The sequence below is a fragment of the Otolemur garnettii genome, unplaced genomic scaffold (genome assembly GCF_000181295.1).
Source record: "Otolemur garnettii isolate 467f Iridium unplaced genomic scaffold, OtoGar3 scaffold00003, whole genome shotgun sequence".
NCBI lineage: Eukaryota > Metazoa > Chordata > Mammalia > Primates > Galagidae > Otolemur > Otolemur garnettii.
This window is the reverse complement of record NW_003852398.1, coordinates 27,318,592-27,339,968: the sequence shown is the minus strand read 5'-3', so window position 1 is coordinate 27,339,968 and position 21,377 is coordinate 27,318,592. Positions and strand designations below refer to the sequence as shown.

At 42.9% G+C, this 21,377-nt stretch overlaps 1 protein-coding gene and 1 pseudogene across 1 annotated transcript in view; both read right to left on the bottom strand.

Annotated features, from left to right (window-relative positions):
• The window catches only part of HTR4 (5-hydroxytryptamine receptor 4), a 194,985-nt gene extending 179,518 nt beyond the window's left edge, over window positions 1–15,467 (bottom strand). Inside the window, exon 1 of the mRNA XM_012807695.1 lies at window positions 15,046–15,467. The gene's annotated coding sequence lies outside the window, so the exon portion shown is untranslated. The remainder of the gene's footprint in view (window positions 1–15,045) is intronic.
• LOC100943923 lies at window positions 7,726–11,888 on the bottom strand (annotated as a pseudogene).
• Window positions 15,468–21,377: the final 5,910 nt, after the last annotated feature.

The following is a 21,377-nucleotide window of genomic DNA, read 5'->3' as shown; positions in this document are numbered from 1 at the left end:
ACCTGCTAACTGGATCTGCTACTTTTCTTGGCCATCACAGCAGGTTCTCATCCCAGAGCCTTTTCACTTGTCTCTTCTCCCTGAAATGCTATCATGCAGACCATCCCTGACTTCCTTAGGAATGCTGCTCAGATATCACTTCCTGAGAGAAGTCACTCTCATCACCTAATATTTCAGACCCCATTTTCTAAAAATGTCCACCCTCTTTCTCCACTCTATTTCTTCTTCCTATAGCCGGCTGTTTCTTTATTGATAATCTGTCACCTTCACTAGAACATAAGCTTCAAGAGAGGACAGGACACTCTCCATTACTGTTACAACTCAGAAAAATGCCTGGCATATTGTATTTTCTTTACAGATAGATGCCAAGTCAACTAAGTAATTTATTAGATTTATAAATGAGAAAACTGAGGCTCTGGAATTAGTGACTTTCACACAAAGAGGACTACCATCCCAGAGTACACTACTGAAAGAAGAAAATAGAAACACTATTTTATCTTAATTATCTCTACTAAGTGTTAATAAGTGCCATATATTGTCCTTTTCCTCTTCTTTCAACCTCTGAGTCTTTATCTCCATTCTGTAGATGAAGAGCTGGAAGGTCAGAGAGGTTAATTGACTTGCCAACATCACACACCTAGCACTCAACCAACCTGGGGATAGAATCAAGGGCTATGGATTCCAAAGCTCGAGCTTTTCCTCTTCTTTATATAGTTCTTGTCATCGTGCCATACTTCCTCCCACTGGAGTAAAGGAGTTTCTTGATGAAAGTGAACATTTGCTATAATTTTCTGCTGACCATCTATTTTATCTTTCTCTGAGAATAGTGTCTTGATTTTCCTTATTTGAACCACCTCTTCCCTGCCTCAGTCCCTAGCTCCATGGTGAACACATGAGCAGGGCTGGCTGATCAAAACAGTCCATTCCTGGTCACAAGCATTCCTTGGCTCACTGATTGGATGAGTGAAAGTCAGCCATGAGATCTTTGCTAGAAAGAGCCTCTTTTTCCCCTGTTGTTGCTGAACAGTTTGAAGCTGCTGGTGACCATCACTACCACCTCATAGGAAAAATCTGTCTGAGAATAAAATTAACCTAAAGGAAAATAGAGGTGCAACACAAGGAATGTCAGTGTCTTGATTATGTAATTTGAGGCTACAGATCCAATAGTGCCTTAAGACAGTTTTATATTTAAACATCCTAATTACATGAGTCAACAAGTTCCTTTTTTCCCACCATAGCCGATCTGAGTTGGGATCCAGCCTTTATTCCCAATGAAAAGAATCCTGAGTAATATACAGGAAAATCAATATTGTATTGTTATACAGATTAGAAGGGGAAAATAGGAAAACCAGTTAAAATCTAGATAAAGTTCATCTCAGTGAAGTTTCATTTGAAAACATCACACAAGAAAAATCTTACACATTCATAGCAATATATATTGTAATATTTTGTTAACTGTAACCCAAAGAATGAATTTAAAATGATTGCCATTTAACAAACCAGTGAGACAGCATGGATTTTGTTGCAGAGAAAAGAACAGTAAGAGAAATTGGAGATTAGTACCTATCCTGATTTGATTAATCGATTATGGTCCATTATTTTCTGCAGTGCTCACCAGGGAGAACTAATCAGAGCCATGATTATAGGAGCAGCTCTCATTGTGAAGACTGTATAGGTTAAAGGGAATATGGAGACATTGGTCTCCTTCAGAGAAGCAGTCCTAGGTCTTCAGAGAAAAACCATAGCAAGTTCTGGAAAAGGGATGGACAAGTGAATCAAACAACCCTTCGACCAATGTGAGGTACAAATGTGTATTCTCTCATGACCATGGCAAGCTCAAACCGCTAGAACTGCTCAAAATATTTGGTCATAAATGTAAAACTACAGCAACATACAATTCTATAAGATTCCTTTCAGCTTCATGTCCTTGATGGTCATACTCAGATGTTATCTTTCCGTAAAAGAATAAGAGGAGGAAGAAAAGATCATCCTGTTTACTCCACCCAATGCTGAGGCCAAACGCTGAGTTTTCTGGCTTACCAATTTTAAGGACAAACACGGGAGGTAAGCGCATCTCATCTTTACCCTTGTTTTTTTGATTCAGAATACTCTGAAATATTGCTGTGGAACAGTCGTTAATGGTTAACAGGAGGTGTGTAGTTGCATCTCTATTATAAGACGTATGAGCACAGGGCTCACCTGTAAATAGTCCACACCTATTGGAATGAAATATCAATGTAGTTTGGTATACAGCCAACATCTGCCAGCCTGGAGCTTTGTCATAACCCCGGCTTGCTTTGCTGTGCTTTATTTTGTTTTCTTTGCTTTTGGTTGCATGGACAGATATTCATGCATAACTGTGCTTGGATTGACCACGTTTCTTTATAGGGTATGCCTACGTGGGTTAAAATTCTACAACAAAGGGCCTATCCTAATACCTTTGTCTTGGACAAATGTCAGGAATAAGTAAAACATTATTTATCTGAATAGGCAAGTCGAGGCTGAGAGCCTGACATAAAAGAAAGAGCACTGGTTGAGGAGTCCCCAGACCTGGGTTCTCAGCCTGACCCTGCTGCTAACTCTCTGTTCCTATTCTTAAATGAGTCTATTTACCTGTCTCTGTCTTCCCCAACTGTAGAGTGAAATGGGGCAGGGTAAATAAAGGGAGAAATTTTAAGTAATTAGTGCTTCTTAAAAGTTAAAGGAAATTCATACACTGTCACAAATAGGTTCTATCGACCAAGCAGGTGGAACCAAAGAGAATGAACTGTTCACCTGCTTGTTCTTTGCCTCATCACCTTACCTAAACTTCCACCAACCATATGCACCAAACACCCATAATCCTACCAGGATCACACAAAGAAGCACCCAAAAAACAGTTTCATACATAGTATGATGGTTGTGATTTCTTAGTACTCCGAGCTCTCTTCATCTTCATTGTAAAAAAAAAAAAAAATGATTGGATGAAATAAAAAATTGCAACTGAACAAAACTCTCACTAAGTGTAAGAAAAATTTACCCTCCTTGGCTAATAGCCAAGCAAGGATTCTTTTTTTCTGGAAAATATCTGGAATTTATAGGGTGCTGTCTTGGTGATTTTGTTTTAATCTCAATCAGCTGATATATGCTCTTTAGAAGGATTTCTGTCCTATAAACTCGTCTCCTCTGAAAACCACGTTATTTGTTTATCTGGATATCTAACATTGCCGTATTACAGGAAGAAATGTGTACAACTCTTGAAAAAAGAAAAGCCGATGTTATACAAGCTGGGTCTTTTTAGGGCTGGTAGACTAAATGGCATTTGAACAAAGTTATCTAGAAATATTTAGTTTTAAATAAAAAGCTTCCAGCCATTCCATTTCCATAACTGAAAATCATATACAGAAGCCAATTCAATTACACTTGAGGTGCCCCTATGCTGATATGTACAATCAGTATGCGAAACAGCTTTTAACATTTTTCAAAAAAGCTAAAGAAAATATTCATCCTGGGTAAAAACATTTCTCAGCAGGTAAGTTTAGTGCCTTTCTCAAAAAAATTAATATTTAAAGCAGCCCTTAAATAATGGAAGCATACTTAAGAAGCATACTCAATCTATCTTTTGGGGGGAAATATGGATTATAGGAAAAAGGATGGAACATGAACTTCCATTTCATGTAGCTCTGAATGGAACAGAGCTAGAGTATTTCTAGAAATCAGAATTTTTTTTTAAAGGCAGAGATTGTTTTTCCCTTCAAAGAATTAGGAGAATGAGTTACAACAAATCAGATCCATGTAAGGGTGGACATTTGGGGACAAGATTTGGGGACATTTATTCATGTACTTTTAGAATCATTTGGTTAACATCTCACTCCCTATTTGACCACAGATTCTACGAGGAAAGAGATACAGTATATGACCAGCAATGGTCATATGTGTTGAGTGAATGGCCTGGCATGCCTAATACTTCTCCTTGATAATTAAAGAAGGAATCAACCTTGTCTTTATGGCTCCAGAGGAGAGACAGGCAGAAAGCTCTAGAGAAGTCTGAGACTCACTGTGAGGCAGATCATGCCAATCAGCAGAGCTGTCCAGTTATCACCCTGTGTGCCTTGGCAAGCAACAGGCTCTGCCTCAAGGGGGAGGCTCACAAAGAGGCCAGAGAGCCATCAGTAGGTCGCGCTGGAGGGAGGAGGCAAGTCTTGGATGACTCTGAATACTGATGAAATCCAGGAATGCAGTGAGAGCAGAACTAAGTAAAAGGCTGTTTATCTTATGGGAGAGCAGGGGTTCTCAAGTTTATGCATGCATAAGAATCACCTGGAGGCTTGTTAAAACAAAAATGCTGGGCCCTGCTCCCATGTTTTTTATTTAGTAGGTCTGAGTGGAGACTCTGTAGTCCCAACAAGTTCACAGATACTGCTGCTGATGATGATCCAGAGAACACTCTTTGAGAAGCACCACAACAAAACATTGATTCCCCACGTGGGGTTTTCATCCCACCAGAGAAAGAATGTGATACTAGGCAGTAGGTAGCTAGAGCACTAAGCACCATCAGATCATATGGTGAAAAATGTGTTCTCTTTCCATTTTCTATTTTAATCACCATTGTTTATGTTGATGAAAAGGACTCAAAAAGGTGTTAGCTAATCTTTGAAAACCTCACTCTTCTTTGCTAATCTCTCTTTTATAATAAAGAACATGAAGGCTCAGGCTCACAGTCTTTTTCAAGAAATGCTATTGTCTTAGTTGGAAAACCCCAAGAACCTCCAAAACCCCATTTTCGAGAATTCTATTGTCTTAGCTGGAACACCTTTGAGGTGAGGACTAAATACTTAATGTTAATTTGGCAGATGTGGGTACACTACAGGGAAGTGATGATACAAGAGCAGGAACAAGAATCAGCCAGATCTTGAAAATGGTATTTAAAACACATGCGTCAGAATTGTCCCAAAGGGAGAGAGGACTGGGATATTGATACTCCCACATTCATCCTTTTTTTTTAGTTAAAGCTATCAATAGGAGAACACAAATTTCTAAGTACCACCAATTCGTTGTGTTTGCGTAAAAGGGATTCCAATAGACTGAGGGCAGCCCTCCCAAAACGATGGGCAGCTGGCTTACTCAAATAATCTGCTGGAAAATGAGAAGACCAACACTGTCTGTTCCGGCTAGTTAGCTGAAACCTAATATATTGTTTTGCGTGTGTTGCATTGATTTTTACACTTCTACTTCTTGCAGTTAGCATTGGTTTCCCCTTAAATTTTTGTTTCTTTATAAAATAAATTTATTTAAGGACTATTAATTGATCTAAAGAAAAATACCACACAGCTAATGTTCCAGATGGTATGAATAGGTGGGAAGAATTGCAAAGGGGTAATATTGGAAAGTTGAGGAATGCTGGCATAGTGGCTGAAAAAAGGAGTCATCATGTTTGGGATTTTTTTCAGTAAAGGGCTAGTTAGCAAATATTTTAGGCTTTTCAGAGCATAAAGTTGTGGTCAGAGCTACTCAACTCTGCTTTGCGTTGTAAAAAAAGCCACAGGGGGGCGGTGCCTCTGGCTCAAAGGAGCAGGGCGCCAGCTCCATATACTGGAGTTGACAGGTTCAAACCCAGCCCCATCCAAAAACTGCAAAAAAAAAAAAGCCACAGAGAAAACATAAATGATGTGGCTGGCTGTGTTCCAATACAATTAAATACATGGACATGCAAATTGAATTTCATATAATTTATACTCATCACAAAATATTTCTGGGCTTTTGATTTTTTTCTAACAATTTAAAAATGTAAACATTATTTTTAGTTTACAAGCAACATAAATAGAGGCAGTGGGCCAAAGAGTTTACCAACCCTGAATCTTCCCTAGTCCCATCAATTACCAATATGACCTGGACCAAATCATTTAACTTTTTTAGCCTCAGTGGCCTCATCTGTATAATGGGGATAAACATAATATCAATTTTACAATGTTGATGCGAAAAACAAATGAAAATGAATACTTATAAAACAGGAGCTCAGCAAGTCGACAAAAAGATATTAGCCAGCTGTTGCAACAAGGTAGACTCCAGCTTCTCAGGGTCCCAATCATTGGAGGCTCAATGTTTCCCGCTTGGCTTCTCCACAAAGGCAGCTATGCCTCTGGAGACCCGTCTCTTCTACTTTGGAATATGATTACAGAAATTGTTCCTCTCCTTTCTGGGAGAGGCCCCTGAAGCCTGAGCCTGAGAATGCCTAAAAAAGTCTTGTCATCACTGATTTCGGATGCCTGGTAGTGGGAACAGGTCAAATCAATATTCACATTCCATATGCAGTGAGTCTTTAAAATTAGTGTTTTGAATCTTGCAAAATTATGCTGCTGAGAGCAGTGGTTCTCAAACCTTAGTATACCTATACCTCTTTGCACTTGCAAAACTGCAGATTCAGAAAGGCACCTCACTCAAAGCATTTCTGAATCAGTAGGTTCAGCAATCTGCATTTTAACAATGGTTTCAGTAATTCTGATAAAGATGATTCCTGGAGAGCAGTTTGGGAGTACAAAGATGGAGTACAATCCACTCGGGTGTGCAACCCCTTCTGCAATCCTCTTTAACATTTCCCCATATCTGTTTAAATGCCTTATTGGCTGAGAAACCTGGGTTACAGTATTTGCTGTGCAGGCCAAGAGAAAGGTTTCTGCCACGTATTTACCTCTTCTGTCCTCACTATGCTATTCCTTCTGAACCTTCTGGATTAGGAAACAGTTTATACAGAATTCTCTACTTTAGATATCATGTGCTGATTATCACATCTAATTAAATATGCCAGTGCAATCTCGAAGGACATAGGCGATTTATGGCTTCTTAGCTGGAAATTCTTGGGCTAAATCTGCATCTTTCCTAGACTAATAAAAGGTCACCTCCCCAAAGGCTGCAGCCCACAATCTCCTCCCAATAGTTTCTAAACAACCTCTGAAGAGGGGGGACATGCCCACAGATCTCAGAGTGGCCCATTTAACACAGATGAGAGGGCTCCTGGGAAAGAAGCAGGATGCGTTTTTTACAACTGAGAGTAAGCACGAAACCCTTCACACTCATTACTTCATTTCACCTTCACATCGTGCTGTGAAAGGGTACTGCAATTCTCATTTCAAAAACGAAGAAATTGAAGCACAGAAAGGGGGAGCTCCCCAAGTCCACTCAGGCCATGGCTCCAGAGCCAGGCCTATAATCGCTAAGCTACCTTCAAAGGAGCCAGGTCTCACTGGTCCCCTCTATCAATTTTCCTAGCTTGATTTTACTAACTAATGTTTACATCGCTCTTCAAAACCTCTGGTCTGTCTACCAGCACTTGAAAGAGGATACATCTTCAACCAAAGCATGACCTTGCCCTTAGCATCAGGTGACTTGGAGTTCCTCGCTTTGTGTCTCTAGACCCCAGGTTCCCAGCTGTTTGATGTGGTTACAATACCCAGCCCGCCTGCCTTGCAGAGCAGCTGCTATTCAAGGAGTCAAAGAAGACAGCATGTGAAAGTCCTCGGAACACTGCAAAAAGTTCTCTAAAGTGGGAACTTCCCAGTCAGTCATTTTTCAGCCGTTACTTTTAGTTTTAGTTTTAGTTTTTCAGTTTCCAAAGGCTTTATTGGTAAATATGCTTTACAAAAGAATAATCCACCCTACTGCTTCCAAGTCAGAGGAATGAAGATCTATGTATCCGTGTCCAGGGACATAGCAAGCAGTGTTGAAAGGGACTGCTGCTTTGTCCATCTCTTATTCATAGACCCAGTCAGTAGCATAGGACTTGGAGTCAACAGATTCTTCAGGCTTAAATCACAGGCTGGTTCCTTTTCTGGCACCTTTTATGGAGTCGCTTCCATGAATGATGCTTCCACCAACTTGAATGCAGAAGTCCCCACGAATGGTGCCTGGCTTAGAACCCACATTGGACTGGTCTCCCCAAGCATCACTCGGCCTGTCTTCACCACATTCAGCCCCTCCCAGACCATGGCCACAACAGGGCCTGAGTTCATGTACTTCACCAGTCCAGGGAAGTATGGGTGGTCTTTCAGGTCAACGCAGTGCTGCTTCAGGTGTTCTCCGAGGCCTGAAGGAACTTCATGGCCACCGGGTGGAATCCCTTCTGCTGGAAGCCCTTGGTAATCTCACCCACCAGGCCACACTGCACGCTGTCCGGCATGATGGTGGTGAAGGTGCACTGGAGGTTTGCTGTGGTCTGGGAGGTTGGCGGGGCAGGTGGTGGCGGTGTTAAGCTGTGCGGGGTTGCCGAGATCTGGGGCGACCATCTACCCCAAGAGTCACCAGCAAAGGACCATACATTATTTTTAAATGTTGAAAAGGAAAAGTGTATTCCTTTTATGAAATTGTCTGAGTCAAAATTAGATTTTCCAGACATCTGAGGTAGGTTGAAAGTACCCAACCTGAAGCTCTTTGGGGTGGTTAAGAACGTGATTTGGGGAGTCAGACTGCCAGTGTTAAGTCCCAGCTCAGTCACCTCCTCATGAATGACCTAGGGCAAGCTGTATCACCTAGCTTGGGTTTGGTTTCCCCATTAAGAAAATGAGACTAGGAAACAGTAATAGCTAGAAATATGACAAAGCAACTCTAGTTAAATGTTAGTTGTAGAACCTCCTTGGTGAGCATATGGGTGTTCATTGTATGCTTCTTCCAACTTTTCCCCTAAACACGTATTTTTATAATAAAATATTGGGAAATAAACTTTTTAAAAAGGGCAACAACAGAGTTTTTACAAAAGTTAGATGACATACAGAGCTCCCAGCAATGTCAGTGGTGCCTAGCATGCATTAGAAAGGATTGTTTACTGTGCAGGTAGGAGATGGGTCAAGATGATGGGTCTCTCCTAGGATTTATGAGTCAGAGTCGTGCTAGGTGAGTCAGAAATGGGACATGCATAAGCAGAGAAGCCAGGCCACATGACACAGAAACCAGATGCTCAGAGAAGAGCTGGGATGTGCCCACTGCAGTGTCAGAGTCCGAGAGATATGCACAATGGAGGAATCAGGACCCTTCCACAAGGAACGCCTAATGCAGGGGGAATCTTGAAAATTAAGGGAGATTGTCTTTCTTATATGGCACATCATGCATTTCTCTGTTGAACATCCCTTTGGGAGAAGAAAACTACTGGCTTTGGAGTCAAAGCTGAGTCCAAATTCTATCTTTGCTGCCATAGTTGTATGACAGTAGGGGACATTCGTTCAAGCATCATCAGACCACTTGCCACTGGGAAAATCTACCACAACTACAAGGGTGAGTCTGGGGCAATTACTTTCCTGCTATGATTGTCTTGGCATAAATGATTAAACCAAGCAGATTTCCTTTCGTTAGAACTTGAACTGAGAAGAACAAACTCTTGGAAATGTGCCCCACTAATGACAGAGCAATGGGGAACTGGTCATGAACCACCTGGAACGGAATTCTCTAGAAGGCTCTGGTTCCTTAAATCCATGGGAAAAGCCCCATCCACCCTCCAATAAATTCCAACTTTTTCTTAAACAAGCACATGTTAGTTTTTATTGTGAATAATCAAAAAATATGTTTACTAATACAACTAGCCTTCTAAGCAACATAAGAGTTTACTTAAAGTTTGTAGGCCTTAGTTTTCTCAATCATAAATAAGAGAAATAATGCTTTTCTCACAGGTTGTTAGAAAAATCAAAGACTCCTAAGTGCAAATGGCAAACCTTCAGTGAATATTATTTGAATTGGATCTGAGTTTCAGGATAGCTTTCTGAGCAGGTAATCAGAGGCCCCTGGGCTTGACGGAGGATTTGTGTGGTCATACAAAAAACAAATCAAACTATGCTGAGAGTCAAGAAAAAGGATGGAGTTGTTCAGTTTGAAATTTGGTTTTCAAAGAAACTTTCTGATTGAGATTTCAAAAATGTAATCCATTACACATAAATGTGCAGACTGGAATTTCTGTTGGGTTTCTCCATTGTGCTAATTAGGTGGATTTGGAAGAGGAAAAAGGACAAAGCAACTGCACCAGAAACAAAAGCGACGGGCAGATAATATAACCTCCTCAACTTCAGAGAGACTCCTCAGAATTTATTGGACAGTAGACATTAAAGGCCTTTTGATTTGGATTATTCTATGAGTAATTAAGGAGTTTGTCACCCAAATTAAGGCTGCAGCGAGGGTGAGTAGAGACAGAGAACATGTCAAGATCTAAGATGAGAATTAATCCAACCTAGAAGTACAATCGATGAGAAAAAGCAAAGGTTTTCTGAAACTCAAAATGAGAAGCAAAGCTTAGAGGCTTAGTGGGGGATGCCAATTCATGCTTAGTAGTGATTCCTATCTTGCTTCACTCCTTGATTCTCATTAATCCAAATGTTTAGCTATCTTAAAAATAAGGTATATTTTCAGTTTAAAAAGTCCAGGTGGCTAGATTGTAAGCTTTATTTTAGTTATCCAGGGCTTAAGCCAGTGGTTCTCAAATATTTCCCGAAGAGATGGTCAACACATAGAGAATATTTTGTAAAAACTTGTAACGAATATTTTTTAAATAAAGGTCCATTAAGCTACAATTCCCATTGTTCCTCTCTATGACTTTAAGGGCAACTTTTGGGATACCCTGTGCAGCAATGGTTCCAAGACCAGCAGCAGCACCTGAGAGTCCATTAGAAATAATAAATTCTCAGGAGCGGTGCCTGTGGCTCAAAGGAGTAGGGTGCCGGCCCCATATACCAGAGGTGGGGATTTCAAACCCAGCCCCAGCCAAAAACTGTAAAAAAAAAAAAAAAAGAAAGAAAGAAATATAAATTCTCAGGCCCCAACCCAGATGCACTAAATCAGAAACTTTAGTGGTGGAGACTAACCATTTTATTTTCAGCAAGCCCTAGAGCTGATTCTGTTACTCAACAAGTTTGAAAACCATTGTCTTATTTATTTATTTATTTATTTATTTATTTATTTATTTATTCATTCATTCATTTTTTGAGATGGAGTCTCACATTTTTGCCCTTGGTAGAGTGTGGTGGTGTCATAGCTCAAACTCTTAGGCTCAAGCGATTCGCTTGCCTCAGCCTCCCAAGTAGCTGGGACTACAGGTACCTGCCACAATGCCTGGCTATTTTTAGAGACAAAGTCTTGCTCTGGCTCAGGCTAGTCTTGAACCCATGAGCTCATGTAATCCACCTGCCTCAGCCTCCCAAGTGTTAGGATTACAGGTGTGAGCCACTGCGTCCTGCCTGAAAACCATTGTCTAAACCAAATCACAAGGCTTGTAAAGCCAGGACTCTGCCGTTTATTCACCAGCATCTGCCAAATCTGTGGATTCATGGATGTAGGGTCTTAAAGAAAATAAGCAACCTTCTCAGGCTTGCCCTGGGGTTTCCAGAGCAATAGTATTTGGGACTGTAGTCATTCTTACTCTGACTATATTGAAGGCTGTCTGATCAATACTATGTAAACCTGTTCAGTGGCCATTCACCCAGTACTTTTATTTCCCTCTGTTCAAATGTGTACCACTTTCTATGGTCTTGATAGTATAGATAGTATCAGAAGTCAACAGCATGCCGAAAGGAAGAATTAAAGCATGAGCCAAGAAGAATAAGGAGAGAACTGGTAGAATTTTAATTCTGGTGAGAGAAGTTTAGATTGATGGTGAGAAAGAGTTAATGGGGAAAGAAACGTCTTGCTCCCTGTTTGCTCTGGTCCACTATCTATCCCCACCCCGGCTCATCCCCCTTTCTAGGACCCACCTCTGCAACCACACTTCTCACTGTGCATGTGTCTTTGAGGTATCTCTGAATAACAAAGAAGGAGAGAGGATGTAAAAATACGAGAGAAATCATAACTCACAACTTCATAGTCTCATAGGCAGACTTGGGGTGAGGATATCTAAGATCTTTTCCACCTCGTAATGCCAAGATCCCATTCATAAAAGGCATTGCGGAATGGTGGTATGGAGCATGGACTCTGGAATCAGACAACACACAGTCTAACCCTGGCTGTCCTGCTCAATAGCTGAGGGAACCTGGGCCTGTTATTTCACCTCTTTAGTTTGAGCTACCTCATTTTTTAAATGAGGGTAATAGGAGTATCTCTCCCACAGGATTCCTAATGAAGATTAAATAAGATCATCCCCATACAGCATTTAGAATGTGCCTGGCACACATCAAGGGCTGAGTGGATGTGAGCTACTAGGATTCTTATTATGTTGCCTCTGAAATGCTTCTCAGCATGCAGTGGCATCTTGAGCATTTCCAGGCATAGCAACAAGACAGTGAAAACCCAGGAGGGATCAAGGTATATGTCTGAGGGTGGCAAAGCTGGAAGGGGTGGAGGGGCAGCCAGCAACATAGCTATCCATCTACTTATTAAAAATTGTTGATGTAAAATGTTTCTGGTCAAGGCTACAGCACTTGTGTTTGAATTACAGAAGTGGTTCCCAACTGAGGGGGTAGAGGAAGAAGAGGATTTTGCCACCCTGAGGGACATTTGGTAAACCCTGGACACATTTCTGGTTGTCGCAAGCTGGGATTGCTACTGACATATAATAGGTGCCAGGGATGCTGTTGAACATTCTAGGATGTTCAGGACAGTCCCCAGAACAAAAAAAAAATATATCAAGCTCAAAATGTCAATGGTGCCAAGGAATTCTGAAATAGAGCATAGTGTGGAGTTATCTTAATAAGGCGTGACACATTTTTTTCAATTTTCAGAAAGTCAACAGTATGGAAAATTCTGGCACATGATGGGAAGTGAGCATGGGTGACCTCTAAAACTCCTCCAACTCAAAAGTTTAATTAGTGTATGCAGCTGGCCTTCAACCTCAAACCTAAGTCAATTGTGCATTTCACTCTTTTCCCCTTTGCCTGTTTTCTTTCCCTAATAATAAAATGGGTTGTTAAGAAAGATGTTTAAATAACAGAAAGTAACCATCAGGCAGTAGGTGAAATGTCTCTTGCTAAAACAAAGAATTTCAATGGCAAGCAAAGAATCTTAGAGCTACGAAATCCCTTAGAAAATGATCTAGCAATTTGATTCCAGCTGAAATCCTTCTTCACAGATGAAGAAACTGTGAATGATAAAGGCAAAGAGACTCGATGTAGGTCACATAATCCTGCAACTATCATCCAGATTCTTCTTCCAAAGAACTTTGATAACAGTGATAATATCAAGGTGTCGTCCCTTCATGCATTTTCTTCCCAGATTTTCAGTGATTGTAGTCTGTATCTCCTCCGATTTCTGAAAACCCCTGAATATGCATTTTCACCTGATAAGGTGGTGACAGTGGGAATAAAAAGGAACAAAAATTATACTGAAGATTAGAGGAAAAACGGAGGAAACCTGCCTGTTGATGAAGCTGCGGCAGCTACTGATGATGAGAGAGGAGACATGAAAAGGCGACTTCAGTCCCTGGCCTGGGTGCCTAGGGATGGTGGTGACCAACAACAGATGGAAGAATCGGGCGGTGGTTTGGGGTAGCGGATTCTTTACATTGGGGGTCGGGTTCTACCTTCTGGTACATGAAGTTGGGAAGGGAGATGAGGGGATGAACAGACTTAGAGCAGCCAAGGAGAACGAGGGCAGAAGAAAACACATTCAGTGTTTGGCTGCAAATCTGCTGGAGCCCCTAAAAGCCTAAAAGGCTTTTCCTCAGGAGTGAAATCCACATAATTCACAGGAAGCAGAGGCATGACTGTCCTCTGGGCCCCTGACCTCCCTCTGCCTCGCAGGGGCTGGGCTAACCACCCTGGGAAGCACCTGCTAGCTTGGATGTGCTACAGTTCTCCTAGAGGTGAAATGATGATTATCACCGCACTGTATTAAAATAATTATAATAAACATATTTCACATGGGGGGAAGAATGCAAACAGAGAGAGAATTTAGGATAAGAATACATGAGGGAAAAAACATAAGATTAAACACTGACTTTAGAATGCTGCAAAACCTGTTTACTTTTTACTAATGTTTCTCCCCACACTCATATACGGTATTTCCTAAGGGAGAACAGCTTCTCAGAACTCCGTGGGTCTCATCTCTGTCCTGTTTTCCTTGTTTCTAAGGTACCAGTGTCTTTTTCATTCGCCACCTGTGCTCACCAGCAGCACACAGCAACTTCTCCAGGTCACTGATGCTCAAATTCCATTCAGGGGACTAGGCAAAGCTCAACTACTGCCCTCCAGGGTCACTCACAGCTTTATGACCCAGCAATAGAAGACAGAGAGGGCCAATTTCCATCAGTGGCTTTCCATCACACACCGTCTTTCATTCATGCCAAACCTGTACCCTTGGAAACATTTTTTCTTCATTTTAGTGAACCAAACGGGAATCAAGCCAAGATAACGTTGAACTCGAGGAAGATGAGCTCACACCTCTGACTTTTTCACCTCTGCCAGCTGTCACTGACCTGTATCAACAGCCACTTCTTCCAAAGGCAACTAACAGCGCAGTGCCACACACAAGGTGGCAAGCTGAGAGGAAATGCATCTTAAATTGGGACCGGGATTCTGTGAAAGGCGACTGCAGGATGATTGCTAGCGCTGGCAGGGACCGTGAAAGCTTCATACAGCGAGCACAGCGTACCCACACATTCACAGCCACAAAGACGCACAAGTAGATGCTCAGGACACATTATCTTGTGTCTCTCTCTTACACACACACAGCGCACGCTCTCTGTTACACATCCCTGACTGACCACAGATATTCTACACATGTATGCAGTTACGCACATGCACAGCCTATGTTCTCTCTCTCTGTGTGTGTCTCTTTCTCTCTCTCTCTCCTTACACACACAACCACACACAACCTCATATAGTCAATGAACACACATTCAGTTTCACAAGTACTTACATACACAAGTGCAGGGTTCCAGCCCCGAACCTGCAGTGATCCCACGCTGGAACCGTCCTACACAACCAGCCAGCCCCCCTACACCCTGAGCCGCCAAGCAGCCCACCCTGCGGCACAGCCGGGTCTCCAGAGTCCGGAGACCACAAGCCCCCCCACTCCAACCCCGTCGTGCCGCCCGGCCACTGCGGCGTCCCCCGACACACGTGGGCTCCCGCGGTCCTGACCCCTGGGCGCACTCGCTGCACTTACCCGCTGCCAGAAGCGAGGTTGGAGCGGCCACCTCCAGCCGCCGAGCCGAGCTTCTGCCGCCGCTAGCGCTGCCGCTGCGCTCCCAGCCGCTGCCTGCGCCCTCCCCGCCGCCCCCTCGGGTGCCGGCTCCAGCCCCCGCGCGGTGGGGCCGGCGGGAGCTAAGCGCGGGCCGGCGCTGCGGGTGCAGGACCCCAGCCCTGCTCACCTAGGAGCGCGGCGCATCGTCCTTCTCCCCGACTGAGGCGGACTGGGCGGGCTCAACAGCCCCCAGCCCGGGCGGTCCCCGCTGCCCTGCCCGCTGCTGCCTCCACTGGGCGCTGGGGACCGCGGGGGCGAAGCCCCACCAGCGGGCTCACAGAGGAGCGGGCGCGGAGGACGGCTGCAGGGATCTCGCGCCCTCGCTGGCCAGAGCTCTGCCCATCCGATGAAGCAGGGAGGGAGCCCAGGGCTCACTGCAGGCTCCTGGGTGACCTTGGGCAAGTTTGTTAACCTCTCTGAGTGCCCACTTCCTCTATGCAAAGATAATAAATATGAAAGGGTTTACAGTGTCTGCGCCGGATGAAATCCTACTCCTGTATCGAATACTTCCTTCTATGCCTCAGACTCCGCCAGGCAAGGGCTGGTTTGGGAGCAAGGTTCAGCGGGAGCTCTTTCGCGCCGGTTTTCTGTTTGTCTGAAGTCTTCCTTGGTGATTCTGCCCATATTTATTAGTCCAGTGTTGCCTTGTCTGATGGAGAATTAGCCTGTGTCTCCCAGCTTTGACCGCCTGTGACCTTGAGCTTGTGATTGGACTGATGCCAAGCCTCGGTGCTCTTGTCTATAAAATGGGTGTAAACTTGATGCTGTGTTGTGGCTTACAAAATTTCCTGCCTGTGCATCACTTAGTAAGTTGCAGTGCCTTTTAGGAATTGTGACAGAGTGAAAAATATTTGTCCTTAACACACCTGATGAGGCCTCAAATTCCAGGGATATAACAATTCAAGAGTTAAGTCGTGTTGGGAAGGGAGTGCAGGGCACAGGGAAGGGGTTGCAGAGCCTACTGGGCTAATGGTTCGCCCCCCAAGGAGCACTGAGGCCTCCTGAAGGCTAGACAATACACAAGCCATGGACAGTGACTATGAAACCGAATACATCTTCAAGACAATCTTAAAAAGTATTATCTTAACAATTGTGAGTGCATCCCAAGTGAACTGGAGATATAAAGTGACCAACTCCTTCATACCAGAAGCCTCTGAGTTGTTCCCTTTCTCCATTTCTCTGCTGATATTCCAGTCTTTCATCCCCTCTTTTATTTGCCAGGCTCTCTCTGTTCTTCCTGGTGGTTTTTCGCCATCTTTCGCATACTCTTTCTCTGTTCTTTTCCTCTCTTCCCACCTCAGTACCTCTCCAGTGTATGTCTCTTTTCTTTACTGTCTCCAGGCCCAGTGTCCGTCTCCGCTCTCTCTTAGCCAAGCCCATCTATTACTTCTCTCCCTGGAGTGTATGTATCCTGAATATGTGTCCATCTTCTACCTCAGTTCTCAAGCAGAATCGTCAATGATACTTCCACCTCTGTTCCCTCCCTCCCTCTCTCCACCCAACCAGTTGCCAGTTGCCAGGGAATGTTCCCTGGCAAGTTCCCACTCCATTTGCTTCTGTCCCTTTCTTCTTATTTCCCCTGGACCTAATCATATTTTTCTGGAATCATCACAGGTCTTCTAACTGGTTTCTTTCCCTCCAGTCTATCCTCCTCCCTGATGGCAGCATATGTCACTCTTTGCTCTAAAACCCTAATGTTCATGGGTTTCAGGGAGCTAAAATCAGCTCCCCAAAGATTTCTATGTCCTAATCCCAAGAACCAGTGACCTCATTACCTTACATAGCAAAAAGAACTTTGAAAGTGTAATTAAGAATCTTGAGATGTGGAGATTATTGTGAATTATACAGGCGAGCCCTTAAAAGTGTTCTTGAAAATAGAAAAGAGAGGCAGATGGAGGTCAGAGTGGTCAGACATGAGGAAGACTGACCAGCTGTTGCTAGCTTTGAAGAAGGGGCCCTGAGCCAAGGGATGCTGAAGGTCTGAAGGAGCTGGAGAAGGCAAAGAAACAGGTTCTCCCATCGCGTCTCCAGAAAGGAATGCATTGCCCCAGCCACCTTGAGTTTAGACCTATGTCAGACCTCTGATCTAGAGAATTATAAGATAATAAATTTGTGCTGTTTTAAGCCACCAAGTGGTCATTTGTTGCAGCAGCAAAAGATAACACAACCTTCTTCTTTACTTATGGAGTTATACACAAATGCCTTATGTTGTTATTAACAGCAATCAAGGTAGCCTAGACTTCCAACCGTCTTGATATACCTGACCTTATATTTCTGTCTGTTCTGTGAACTTCTCCTTTTCTTCTCTCTGAGCCAGGGCTCATGATGCCCTCATCTGCAAAATGCCCCCTCCAGACAATGCTAGTCCTACCACTCGTCAATGCCCAGTGACTCCTCAGAGCTGTTCCTGATCTCTCTCTTCTTGGTTCCCCAGAATCCTTTATTTGTATCTCTCAAGGTGTAGCTCATATTCCCATTTCTAATGTTACTTTCTAATGGAGGAAAAGGGAACTAAAGGACTGTAAGTGCATAGGTTGAAAACATTCCTGGTCTTTGGTCCCAGAACACTGTGTTCATACACATGTACCTCTCCTGCAGCACTGACTGCTACACTGTGTTCTCAGATGTCTGTGGGCCTGAGTAACCCACTGGACTTGTGTGCCTCGAAGCTGGAGACCAGGTCCCACCTCCCATTACATGCCCAGCCCCAGACCCATGTCAGGCACACAGTAGACTCTATAAAAGTTTTTTTAAGTACATGGGTGAATAAAGCAGGTGAAATTGCTGGTTGTGTTTGAACAGACAAGGCTGTTAATAAAATTTTCTTGAAATGTCAGTTTCTGTTTAGTTGAGCTGATCAGTAGAAGAACCTCAGTGAATGCAATGTGGTTTTCAACAGGGCTGCCTTGATGTGTACCTTGTAGCACAGGCTGTTTTTGGTTTCTGTTTTTGTTGGAGAAAAGATTCGCAATAAAAGTGTTAGTCTCTTTTTCAATGCAATGGCTATTCTTGTGAGTAAAAGCATTATAAACATGCATACTCTTTGGCAGACAATTCTACTTCTTGAAATGTGTCCTAAGGGCAATAAGCATCTGCATACAAGGATTTACCTAAGAGAATGTTCCCTGAAGTATCTTTTGTAAGAGTAAATAATTGGAAAGAACCCAAATGTCTAAAAATAAAGGATTAGCTGTACAAACTATACTACCCTTCAATACTTGAGATACCATTCAAGTATTAAACAATGATTTTGTCCATAGATATTATATTGAAAAATGTTTATGAATATTTATATTCTTTTTATGCTCACCCAAATATTCCAAATACCATACAATAAACATATATTTAAAAGTTAGTTTTAATTATTAAAAAAAAAACAGTTTTGTCATCAAAAGAGAGCTATGTAAAACTGTAATATTCATCCAAGTTTCAAGAAGACCCCATCTGTACATGAGATTCAATCTTTTGATTATGACAAAAAAGTGAAAAGTCATAAAAGGCTTGAAATATAACCAGGGATAGCTTCATTTCTTTAATTTGTTCATTGTAGAAACATTTATTATACCATCTCAACTAAGGCCTTTGAGAGCAAACAACCAAAACAGAGTCTAGCTAACTTGAACCAAAGGAAAGACAGTATTGGGATGACAGCGGCTCACAGACCTACTGAGATGCTGGAAGCCAGGCTTGGAGAAGTGGGTTCCAGAAGAGCTCCACAAACCAAACAGCAGAAGGGGCAGCTACTGGCTCACAGACAAACCCAATCAAGGCCCTTGCAGCAGCACTCCAACTGGTAAATTGCTTTCACCAGTTCTTCACTCTGGACGGGGTCATGCTCCCAAATTCAAAGTCCCTGGAGAATACACCAGATGGCCAGGATTAGTTATGTGTCTCCCTTATTCTTGGTTCTGAATCAAAACACAAGGGGAAAGGGCCCTGGTCTTGCCACCAAGACTACGCACAATGGGGAGGATAAAATTGGGGTACTGTGAGGAAGCTAACAAGGAAACTGGCATGCTAGAAATACTGACACACATCCCCCACACACATATCCCTGCAATGGGTCAGACACTGTGCCGCTCAGGCTGCAGGCCTGGCTTCCAGCCCGGCTTCCCTGCCAGAAACCCTCCAGCAGGACCAGCTACAGGCCAGGAACACTACTCAAAAGAGATGGAGTTCTCTAATTCTATTGTTTCATTTAGAAGCTTGAACGTGTTAAGGTTTTCTGCTGCCTAACTTTGTCTCATCTGCTGAAACAAATACTAATTTTCTATTTTGATTGTCCACACTTTGTTCAGCTGGTACAAATATCCTGTTACGGACTTGTAACATAGCAGCCTGCCAAACAGACTGAAGCGTATTATCAGCACCACACCATAGGGGTTATCTTAAAAGTCTCAAAGTTTGCTTTAAGCTTATTATTTAGGGTACCTTAGCTACAAAAGAGAGCTCTCTCTGTGTGTGTGTGTGTGTGTGTGTGTGTGTGTGTGTGTGAAAGAGAGAGCAGAGAACAAAGAAAAAGGAATAAAGAAGATGGAAATTAAATTCCAAATCCAGATTGCTGAAATAAATCAATGCTTCTCTTGAACTCACAAACTTTAAGCCTGCATACCTTCCATCCTCTTAAGAGCTGCTAAAAATTTAAACAGTTAGACAAAGAGTTTTAATGCAGCTGCAAAGGCATGGAAACCAAACTGTGAATTCCTTTCCTATAATAAACTCCACAGAATAAATAAGATCCTAGGACAAGATACTGTGTCATACGTGGGCACATGGTTCATTCACAGGAGTCTCAGTTTATCTTACAGGCAATCATTCTATGTCAGGAAACAACTTCCAGCAAAACCTCCTCCAAATAAAGTTGCAAATGGAAAAATCTTTGCAATTTACTGTTTGTGAGAGTCAAATCTAGCGCAGAGGGCCATACTTATTTTACTACATGTCTTGAAGTGTACAATTATCTCCCACTCCCTATAACCCAAGTCAGATCTAATGAGTGAGTCCCGTTGCTCAGACTCCTACTTTCTCTCAGCCTCCAGGGTGTCCCGGACCCTGTTTCCTCTCCCACCCAGGCTCACAGCCCTCTCCTCTCCTGCTGTGCTCCAGCCACGCTGGGCTTTTGGTTACACACAGTTCTTTCTGGTCTCAGGACCTTGGCATTTTCTGTCTTCTAGCCCTGACACGCTTTCTCTTCTGGTTTGGTTTAAATATCCTTTTACAGAGAGGTTTCCCCGGACCAATTATATCTCCCCACCAGCATTACTTTCTGTTCTAGGCCTCTGTTCATGTCATTCAGGTCTCTTATGCCACTCTATACCTAATTGACTGATCTGTTTTTCACTAACTTCCTCTCTGCCACCCACGCTAAAACATTAGCTGCTGAAGGTAAAAGATGACGTACTTCATGATGAGTCTGGCTCAGAGTGGACGCTGGGTAAGAGTGGAATGGGTAGAAAAATGAACACATGCACAATTGGAATTTGCCTTCAGAGCATCTGAGCTCACCAGGGGGTCACAGCTGACCAGGGATCAACAGCCCTCAGAGTCCAAAGGAAACTGCATCCCTGGATGCAAGGATGACCACTCGTTTCAATGAGAGGAGGTGACTGGGGAAGAAACAGACTTGTGTGCAGAACAGGTAGTTCTGACTCAGTGACATCATATATCTGCAACTGAAAAATTAATGAAGAGCCAGAGAAGGAGGACAGAGGCTTCAGTCTGCCTCTAAAGAGCAAACAGCTGCCCAGAAGTCCATCTATTCCGAGAGGAATTAACAGAATTGAGCAAGAGAGCATGAGATCACATCAGTTCAAGATAGGGTGTTTTGAATCACTCACTATTCCGCAAAGTCTGTATTAACCTGCTGTATGAACACTGAAAGGCGCCTGCCGGAAGCAGCAGAGAATAGGGGCAGATAAAGGGCGGCAGAGCAGTCCCGATAAGAGCCTCCTGGCCCCTTGCTGTGCTAGCTGTTCTTTGTCCTCTAGTCTTAGCGATATTGTTTGGTTTTATCTATTTACGTTTGAAAAGGCCGTGAACTAATTCATGTTTTGTTATCATGAAAAATTAAATATATTTTCAGTCTGTCTGAAAGAAAACCTAGAAAATAAAGTCTTCCAAGTCACCGTTTTCAGGTGCGAGCAACCACATCAATGAGATGGACATCACCAGTGGGACGCACCAGGAAAAGCCTGACATCAGTGAAATTTTATAGTTTTATTTTTAAATTTACGAGTAGTAAAATTCACTGTTTT